The sequence below is a fragment of the Dasypus novemcinctus genome, chromosome 3 (genome assembly GCF_030445035.2).
Source record: "Dasypus novemcinctus isolate mDasNov1 chromosome 3, mDasNov1.1.hap2, whole genome shotgun sequence".
NCBI classification, from domain to species: domain Eukaryota; kingdom Metazoa; phylum Chordata; class Mammalia; order Cingulata; family Dasypodidae; genus Dasypus; species Dasypus novemcinctus.
The window spans coordinates 129,077,974-129,088,673 of record NC_080675.1 but is presented as its reverse complement, the minus strand read 5'-3'; the positions used below and the strand labels follow the sequence as shown (position 1 = coordinate 129,088,673).

The 10,700-nt window shown below is 45.1% G+C and overlaps 1 non-coding gene across 1 annotated transcript; it reads right to left on the bottom strand.

Annotated features, from left to right (window-relative positions):
* Window positions 1-425: 425 nt before the first annotated feature.
* LOC111766529 (U6 spliceosomal RNA) lies at window positions 426-532 on the bottom strand. Its single transcript, XR_002798560.1, has one exon. It is a non-coding gene; the product is annotated as a U6 spliceosomal RNA (small nuclear RNA).
* Window positions 533-10,700: the final 10,168 nt, after the last annotated feature.

Genomic DNA, 10,700 nt, shown 5'->3' with positions numbered 1-10,700 from the left:
GGTGTGCAAATAAATGCCTTTTGGGACAGCACATGAAAAGTGGAGATTTTTTAATTTGAGAGAAGCAAATCCAATCTGACTTTATAACAAGCTGAAAGATGCTTTAGGTACTTTCCCTACACAGCCTGACAAGGAGTAGGAGACAAATCCTATAGGGTCTTGTGAGAAATTGTGCTTTATTAAAATGCATCCCCCCCAAAAAAATTAATAATAAATTTTTAAAAAGTAAAACAAACACACACACACAAATTAAAAAATTAAAAATTAAAAAAAAATGCATCCAAGGGGGAATGAAACCAACATTTATTGGGAAGAGTCTATGAGAAAGGTATTTAACATGGCATTAATTATCTTGTTTAATCCTCACTAAAGTGTATGAAGTAGATTTTTTTGTTTGTTTGTTTTAGGTCAACATTAAAGTAATTAAAAATATGGAACGCTTCATGAATTTGTGTGTCATCCTTGTGCAGGGGCCATGTTAATCTTCTCTGTATCGTTCCAATTTTAGTATATGTGCTGCAGAAGCGAGCACCTGAAGTAGGTTTTGTTATCCCATTTCTTAGATGAGGAAATAGGTTTGGAGAGAATAAGTAGCTTCCAGAGTCACACTACTTCCAGGTAACAGAAGGAGGATTGTCCATCCTGAACATCCAAAAGCGAGGCTCCTTCAATATCCCAGGTGAGTCAAGTTATAAATGCAAAATGCCATTTGCCAATCATCTCAACAGCACAAACTATGTGCCAGGCAGTGTTTTAAATCCTGGAGAGATTGACTACCTGCACCTGGAGAATGCACCTGGCTGGGAAAATGGGTGCCAGGGATTTGCCAAAGGAAGTATCACTTGCACTCTAGGATGAGCCAGCGTGGGTGGGACCTGAGGTGAGGAAGGAGCAGGCAGCCGTGGTGCCAGGCTTGGATCTTCACCAGCTCATTATTGCAGATAGAGACGGAGCAGGGAGAGATGTCACCCGGCCCCTGGCCCCAAACCCAACCCAAACTGCCCTTCTCAGAACTGTGAAACGTTCAGGTAAACATTGGTCACCACGGCTATGAAACACAGCAACATAGACCAGGTGGTGGCGGCTTTAGACTCAGTGGAAGGTCTTCTAGGCCACATTCCATCAAAGTAGCAGAGGTCTCAAGAACACGGTTTTACGTTGGACTTGGTTTCAGATGTAGTTTCTGCATGTTTGTGATGTGACCTGGTGCCTCAGTTTCCTCATCTCTAATAATAACTGCCTCACAGGGTTGTTGGAAGGATCAAATGAGATTATTTAAGATTACATAAGATTGTTTAAATTATTACTCACTTAAGTAAGTGTACTAAAGGTGTGTTTATCACAATACATGGCACATTTTAAACAATGTGTACTTATCTCCTCCTGGATTTTGCTTCCTTAGTTATCTGCCTTCCCCTAACATTCCTAAACCCTCCATCTCTACTGACTCCTTCCCCTCAGTTTAACACCATGCCCTAGTTGTGCTTATCTTATATTTTTTTTTAAAAAGAGAGAAGAAACCTTTCCCACATTCTACTTTGTGGAGCTACAGCCTAGTTCTCCTCATGTCACCTCCAGTCTTCCTGACAGAGGACTCAGGCAGCTAGTTCCAAAGCATAGGACCCATGTCTGCTTTTTTTTTTTTTTTTTTGAGGATTGATGATTGATTGATTCTCCCCCACCACCACCTCTGCCTCACTGTTTTGAGCTCACTGTCTGCTTTCTATGTCCATTTGTTGTGTATTCTTCTGTGTCTGCTTGTCTTCTCTTTAGGCAGCACCAGGAGCCAATCCTGGGACCTTCCGGAGTGGGAGAGAGGCACTCCATCTTTTGCACCACTTCAGCTCCCTGGGCTTCTGTGTCTCTCATTGTCTCGCCTCAGTGTCTCTTTTTGTTGCGTCATCTTGCTGTGCCAGCTCTCCATGCAAGCCAGCACTCCTGTGCAAGCTAGTACTTCTGCATGGGCCAGCACTCCGTGTGGGCCACCTTGCCTCCCAGGCCAGCTTGCCCTCACCAGGAGACCCCAGGAATTGAACCCTGGACCTCCTATATGGTAGAGGGGAGCCCAACTGCTTGAGCCACATCTGCTTCCCCATGTTTGCTTTTTTTTTTTTTTAATTTCTCTCCCCTTCCCCTCCACCCCAGTTGTCTGTTCTCTGTGTCTATTTGCTGCATCTTCTTTGTCCACTTCTGTTGTTGTCAGCGGCACAGGAATCTGTGTTTCTATTTGCTGCATCATTTTGTTGTGTCCTTTCTCCGTGTGGGCGGCACCATTCTTAGGCAAGCTGCACTTTCTTTGGTACTGGGTGGCTCTCCTTATGGGGTGCACTCCTTGCGCGTGGGGCTCCCCTATGCGGGGACACCCCTACATGGCACGGCACTCCTTGTGCGCATCAGCACCGCGCATGGGCCAGCTCCACATGGGTCAAGGAGGCCCGAGGTTTGAACCGCAGACCTCCCATGTGGTAGATGGACGCCCTAACCGCTGTGCCAAGTCCACCGCCACATGTTTGCTTTATATATTTCCTTATCACTAATGTCTAGCCCAGTGCCTAGCATATAATTGATGTAGTTGACACTCAGATACTAGCTAAGTAAATGAATGAATGTCTCCATGTCCTCATTACACATTCCCAACTTATATCTATGACGTCTAGCTTCTGTCCTCACTATTCTTCTAAACTTGTCTTTCCAAAATTCTCTGTCTCTGATTTGATCACTAAAGCCAGCAATGGTCTCTCCACCCTCCTTCTCCCTGAGCTTTATATAGTCAAAGCAATTCTTTAAAGTAGGATTGTACTTTGCAGTGTACAGTAAACAAAAAGTACTTTGTGGGACTCACAGAAGAACTGAGGCCAGGTTCTCCGGTTGCTTGGTTATCTACTTAGTTCCTGAGGTTCATAGCATCCTTTGAAGTCTTTCAAGGTCATCTCTCTTTGATGGGGGCAAGTGGTCTAAGACAGGGAACATCCTGGGAAGGCACCTTCCCTGATCTCAACAGCTGAAAACCATCTCCCCCTGCTTTGGCCTTCTGTAGCAAACGTGATCTGTGCTTCTCTAATGGAACTAATTCTTTCTCTTTTGAGTTATGGTTGTGTATAGCCATGCCTTTGTCACATACAGTGTGCCTTCTGAGGGCAGGCACCAGGCTTTTCTAGCTCCTATCCTAGCTCAGCCTCTAGTACAGGACCATACAAATGGACTGACGGAAAGAACCGACTTAAAGAAGAGAAGACCTTGGGTTGTTATGGAGATGCTGCCCAAGGAAAGGAGTTTTTCTAACAGGTCCTTTCACTCATGCTAGATTTAGTAAAACACTGCAATGTATCCAGCCCTGGCCTGGATACAGAGAATATCCCTGATTACAATCTAACTGGGACGTCCAGATACACATGCAAAAAAGAATAAATAGCAATTCTAAAATGAAAAAACAAAAAACACAACAACCAGGAGACATGTGAGGAAAGAATACACATATAATCAACTCATATTTATTAAGTTGCAACTGTATACCAGGGGCTAGGAGGAAAATCCCTGAGTTTTCAGTGACAAGGGGTGGCTTCTAGAAGTGTTTAGGAATTATGCTGAACTTTTTTGATTACTCCATTTCATTTGCTGCAGCACTGGGTAGGTATAGCGTAGCATTAATTCTAATTTACTGTAGGTATTGGACACTGCCCTCTTAAAAGCCCAGACAATTCCAGTGCTGATGGGTAAGCATTAAAGTTCCAGATCAGTGAGACTTGGGTTGGATTCTATCAACTGAACCCAGTGAAAGAGAAACAATAATGCCCACTTCACAGGCCTTGTACAAATATCCACTGAGCAGCTATTAATATCTACGTGCAAGCAACTTCCTGGATGCTGAGGTTCACAGCAGCTTTTAAAGTCTTTCCAGGTTGCCTCTCTTTGACAGTGGTGGACAAAACAGCCACATTCATTGCCCCCATGGACTGTGGAGAATAAGACTATGTGGAAACTGTTCCACATAGTCTCAGAGCACAGCAATCACTCCATAAACAGCCATCGTGGTAATTCCAAGCATCTGATGGGGCTGAAAGTTCTCACTAATGAGGCCCAAATCAATGTCTGCCTGCTGTAGGAAGCCTTCCTGGCCCTGACGCCACTGTGACTGCATCCTTTTCTACTATCACAGAACTTTTATCTCTACTCATAACCAGTGCCTAAACATATACTGTCTTTATGATTCTGATTGCCTGTTTGGGCCTGCAGCGAGCCTGGGAAAGAGTTTTTATGATGGGAGAGGAAGAGGGCTGATCTGGCCCAGCATTGCCTAGGAAAGCCAGAGCAGGAAGACAGCCAGATCCCAGCTGGTCTCATAGATGGAAGGTTGGGACTCCTTTTAAACACAGTCAAACTCCTGGGCTGACTTGGCCTGGCCCCGTCAGCTGCAGTAGCAGTCTGACCCCACACCAGGATTTATCTGACTGCCAACCAGTGGACATGCCATCTCTCAGATCTGGCAGCTGCCATCCTGGAGTGAGATGAGTTTAGTCTACTTTCTAGAATTTTTTAGGTGTCTAAATGTTATGGTGCTGCTTTTCCCACATAAAATATTTCCAAAATGTAATCTGAGCAAATGGTAACTGTGATTAAGTTAGAGCCTTTCCTAGCAGCCTGAGCCACAGCTGGGCTCAGGAGATGGGGATCTCTGCATGCCTGCCCCTTCCCAGCCTGCTCTGGGCTGATTTGAACACTCATTGCCCATGGTCTCTCTCCAAGCAGTTCAACTCCACAGACTCCATTCCCTCTGCCTCCTGCAAGAGTCATCAGAAAGACAAACCAGAGATGGTATACTCATTTGTATCTGATTTATTTTGGTTCTACTTCAGGCTTATCTGAGGCAAAGTTCTCACCTGCTGCAATAACTAGGTAATTTGACCTTTTGTCCCAAATTTTCATGTTAAGGGTCCTTTATTCTCTACATGATTTACCTGGCTCAAGTCTTGGTTTAATTTTTCACTATAGGTATCCTCAGTTGTAGCCAGATAGGGTGTCCTCGATTATATATAAAAGAAATACACATTGGTTAAAAGTTGACCTACACCTGGGATTTAGGAGACCCCAGAACGCTGATGCAAACCTGTTGAGAAGTACCTTGTGTCAAGAATGTCACCACATGTCATTAGATCTTGAACCTGTCATATCATCACCTTTCAAAACCTCAGTTTTCTCCTCTCTAATGAAGAGTTGGTGTCTTTTCTAGCTCTGCCTATGATTTTAATTCCTATTCATTTCTGCTCCAAAATACATTTTTTATCAGCTCCCCACTCCAGTCTTAACATCCTCCCCTTATGCCTTTCATGCTATCACTAGAATCTCTTCTCTGACCACCCAGACACCAACCATCCCCCCTCCACTGCCTGCTCCTCCACCCCCTATACACAACATCCAGACTCATCTATGAGAGCTGAAGCTCCATGAGGGCAGGAACCTCATCTATTTAGTTCCCTGCTGTACCCACAGTGTCCAAAGCAGAGTTTAGTACCTCCTGGATGCTCAACAATGGTTTGCTGAATCCTACAAAAATGCTTTTATCCAATATGATAAAGCAGCATGCTCCATGCCAGAAACCTTTCCTGGAATATATTAAAGACTCTGGGGAAACGGACTTTGGCCCAGTGGTTAGGGCGTCCGTCTACCATATGGGAGGTCCGCGGTTCAAACCCCGGGCCTCCTCGACCCGTGTGGAGCTGGCCATGTGCAGTGCTGATGCGCGCAAGGAGTGCCGTGCCACGCAAGGGTGTCCCCCGCGTGGGGAAGCCCCACGCGCAAGGAGTGCGCCCGTGAGGAAAGCCGCCCAGCGTGAAAAGAAAGAGCAACCTGCCCAGGAATGGCGCCGCCCACACTTCCTGTGCCGCTGACGACAACAGAAGAGGACAAAGAAACAAAAGCAGACAAAGAAACAAGACGCAACAAATAGACACCAAGAACAGACAACCAGGGGAGGGGGGGAAATTAAATAAATAAATAAATCTTTAAAAAAAAAAAAAGACTCTGAAAATTCAGGAAGTGAAAAAAACTCCTACCTAACTTTGTCGAACCCAAGGTTAAACCATAGGACCCTTTGTCCTGGAACACTGACTAACAACCTGAAGGACACTGTGTTCCTTTGGGGGGGATTAGTTTCAAATGCTATGGCAGGCAGGCAAAGCCCTTCGCCTTTGCCTCAGCTCCCATGAGCCTTTCTAGCCTCTTTGTTATAGTGGTTTAATCCTCACCATGTCTCTTTTCCACCCTCCGAAATATCTCATATCGTAACCTGAACAGACTGACATTCCTTAACTGTGCTTTGCTATTTCCCATGTCTGGACCTTGACTAATACTTTTCCTTCCACCTGGAATAATACACTTTCCCGACCCTCCACCTCCATCCTCTCCTACATTTATAATTCTCTCTCTCCCTAGTGAGCACCTACTTATGTCTGAAGACCTAAGTCTTAAGGTGTCCTTTTCTCCAGGAAACCTTCTCTGAGGGCCCAGGCCTACCTCCTCCTTCAGAGTGAGCCCCCGTCCTCTGTGATTACGCAGCTCTTTGGACATACCTGTATGCTCACTCTTGTCTACCTGGGTTGTAGTCATTTGCTTACACACTGCTATGGGCTGAATTTTATCCCCCCAAAAGATATGAAACCCTAACCTCCAGTATCTGTGAACATGAACTTATTTGGAAAAGGTCTTTGCAGATGTAATCAAGTTAAGGAGAGGTCATACTGAATTAGGGTGGGTCCTGAAACTGATTTGACTAATGCCCTTATCAGAAGAGAAGAGACAGGCTGGGAGAAGATGACCAAGTAATGGTAATGACGGAGGCAGAGATTGGAGTGATGTTGTCATAAGCTGAGGAATACCTGGGGCTCTCAGAAGCTGCAGGAAGCAGGAAGGATTATCCTCTAGAGACACCAGAGGAAACATGGCCCTGCTGACATTTGATATCAGGCTTCTAACCTCCAGAACTGTGAAAGAATAAATTTCTCTTATTTTAAGCCACCCAGGACTTTTCTGCCCTAAGTAACTAATACACATACCTATCACCTCTACCATTCTAAGAAATCACACAAGGCAGAAATTGTCTTATCATGGTTAAACCTGGGCTACAATTATGTTAAATTAATGAATGGACATTCCTTAGCTCAAAAACTTCCAGGGGAGTGGATATAGCTCAAGTACTTGAGCACATGCTTCCCATGTATGAGGTTCTGGGTTCGATCCCCAGTACCACCTAAAAATAAACAACAAACAAACAAATGGAAAAACCAACTTGGGGAAGCTGGAGTAGCTCAGTGGTTGGTCATTGGCTTCCAAGATATGAGGTCCTGGGTTCCATTCCTGGCCCTGGTACCTCAAAAAAATTTGTGGGTTCCTAGAATAAAGAATTTAGTTTCATTTTTAGGCAAAAACTTCCAAAGATATAAATATTAGTTTTACTTTATTTCTTTTCCCTTGTGTCTGATGGTTTCAGCACTAAGGGAGAGAAAATGATTGATCCATAGACAGGTTTTGATGCCAGAAAAAAATTGATCTTCAAAGATGATAAAATCCTTTATAATTTATACACTTCTGCATTAAGACCTATATTGTGTCCTAAGACAACAGAGCATTTAAATTTCTCCGACTGTTAAGGTCCTCCATCCTGTAGCCCACCTACCCATTCTAGCCTTCCTTCTCACTACTCTGCAAAGCACAATGTCTACTCCTGTCAGCATCCCAAGAATGGTCCATGATCACTCCTTCCTCCAGACTTTATTTCAATTTCCCTAAAGGAGAACATGTTTTTTCCCCCTATTTGTCAATCACACTGTTGTTTGTGAGGATCCAATAGAGTAATAATAAAAAGAACAATAATAAAAATACTTAGAATGCATATAAGCCCAGACCTTGTTAGGGAATCCCTTTGGTGAGGGGGCCTGTGGACAGGTCTCCCTTTGTGATGGGCTGCAAAATTTTCTGAGGATCCTGGAAGAAGCACTGTCTTAGTTTGCCATGGCTTCTGTAATGAATACCACTCATGGGTTGGCTTAAACAGTGGGTATTTATTGTCTCACTCTAGAAGTGACTAGAAGTCCAAAGTCAAGGTCTCCCCAGGCCCTGCTTTCTCCCAGAGTCTGCTGGTTGGCTGCAAGGCAAGTGTTCCTTGGCTTGCAACACTGCCTCCGTCACATGGCTTCTCCTCCTGGCTTCTCCTCCTGGCTTCTACTCCTGCTTAGTTGTCTGTGTCTCTGTCTAGATTTCCTCTCCATATAAGAACTTCAATCATATGGATTAGGCCCATTCTGATTCTTTTTGGCCACATGTAAGTAGATCTTTGAAGATCCTTTTCACAAATAGTCCATACCTTAACTAATAAAAAAACATCTTCCAACGTCCTGTTTACAAATGGGTTCGCACCTACAAGGTCAGGGTTTAGCATGTGAACATGTCTTTCATGGGGGACATGATTCAGTCCCCAGTAAGCACCTCTGCCGCCTTCTCCCACCCTCCAGTTTTCCCTAGAGCTGAAGCCAGAGTGCCCCAGGCAGCCACCTCTGATCCCAACAGAAGATCTCACAACCTGCTGAAATTCTTCAGAGGTTATTTTGCATCAGCAAGCTCCTTTCCAAAAGTTAGAAGGGCAAATTGAGCTATTTAACTTTTACACCTTAAGGTGAATTATCATAAACTTTATCTGTCTCTCAATATTAAATTCTGGGAGGAAAGAGATTCATTGATGGGGGCTCTTCAAGGTATTTGCCATTCTGACTTACGGCAGACTACTAAAAAGAGGTGGGAATCAGCCTTTCCAATCAAACGGACATATTCATTTTTACTTAAAATTTCCTTGATGATCTAGTAGTGCATCCTCTAGAACCCATCAATAGCCTCTACATGACCTTTATAGACCTGGGCCCTTGTCTGCTGCTCTGGAATGAATAGGCTGCTTTACCAGGGTGTGGTAAGGTGTGGACTCTGCAGAGAGACTCTCAAGGCTCTAATCCCACATCTGCCACTTTCTAGCCTTGTGTTCATAGACAATCCATGCAAACTAAGTTTCCTTATCTGTAAAATGGGGGTTATAAGAATTATGCTTTCTTCACAAGGTTGTGAGGTCTAGATGAGAAAATGTAAAAAGTGCTTCATACAGTACTCAGTACATCATGAGAAAGGTGTTAGCATTTGTAAGTTTGCCCTCTGCTAGAGCACCAAACACCTAGAGCACCCTCAAAAGATGTTCATGGATGAGGAGGAAGGAACTTTGGAACAATTGAGAAGGACACTTCAGAGGAGGTTCTGGGTGGAATCCATTTATGCATTTCTCCATTCATCCAGCATTCACCAAGAGGCTGTTTGCTGGGTGCCAACCAGGCCAGCAGACAGATGTCATCCCCAATCTCCTGGGCCCTAAGGTCTGGTGGGGGACATGTACATGCAAAAATCACAAATTCAGCTGTTTGGATGAAGGAGTCAAGAGATTGGAGAAGAAATTGAGAGGAGGGAGGGAGGGACTTCAAGCTGGTGCCTCTGAAAAGTCTCTAAGCATAGGTGAATTCAGGACCTGGAGGGGTGACAGGAGACAGGCCAAGTGAGGGGGTTGCTGGATGTCAAAGAGCTGTGGGAAGGACAGGAGACACAATGGGGGCTGGTGCAATACTGACCTGATCACTTTTCCAGCATTTGCCTGGGGCTGGGGTCCTCCACCCCACCCCCTTGCCTGAGATCAGCTGGAAAGCTGTTCCTTCCTTCGGTGGTCCAAGGAGAAGGGTCCTAAGCCCCAAAAGCCCACTCTCCTCTCCGCCCTGGTGAGCCAAGATGCTAAAACTCAGTCTTCTTTGGGGACATCCATTTGCCCATGCCATGCCGAGGGATCCAGCTCCCAAACCTGGAAGCAGAAGGCATCTCAGATAAACCTCCTTCTCTCTCCCCACTCCTCCTCCCTGTAGGACACTTTCCTGTGCCCAAGAGAGAAGGACGCCCTTCCTCTCTCTGATTCTGTCCCTCCTGCCTTTCACCTGCAGGCCGAGCTGGAGCTGGCGCCAGAAGGGAACCCAGAGAGCCTGAAGAGCTTTTTCTAGGATGAAAGCTCGGAGACCCCAGGGAAGGTATTTTTGACCATTAGGAGCCTCTGGCAGGGAGCCCTGTCTGTAACTCATCAAGCAGCCTTTTGTCACCTGCTGCTGGAGGATTATTGACCCAATTGGCTTTTCCGAGAAGGTTATCGGTTTAAAATCCTACCTGGCCTGAGGCTGTACTTTTCTGTGCTTTTTCCTACCACCAGGCATGAGATTTGCCTGTGTGAATCCATTAGGGGACCGTGTTCATTTCTTCAACTTATTTGGGGCCTTCACTTTGAAAGACTAAATCCGGGCTTGCAGATCTTGCCAGTAGGAAGCTGACATTGGCCTGACAACAAAGCTGATTGCTTTTGCCAGGAAAAGGAGGAAGAATCTGGAGAGCAGACCCGTGGCTTATCGTAACCAAACTGCTCCCTGCCCACTCACAACTCCCACAATTACTCAGTGATGAAAATACTCACAGGTCAGGTTTTCACTGAGCTATTATGACAATGTAGTTTGTGACAACTTGAGTTCTTTCCAGGTACAGAATTAAGATTTCCTTCTCCAATCCCACCCCCATAAACTACTGAATCACAGAGAGCAAATAAACAAAGAGAATGGCCCTGGTGCTTCAGAAATGCCCCCATC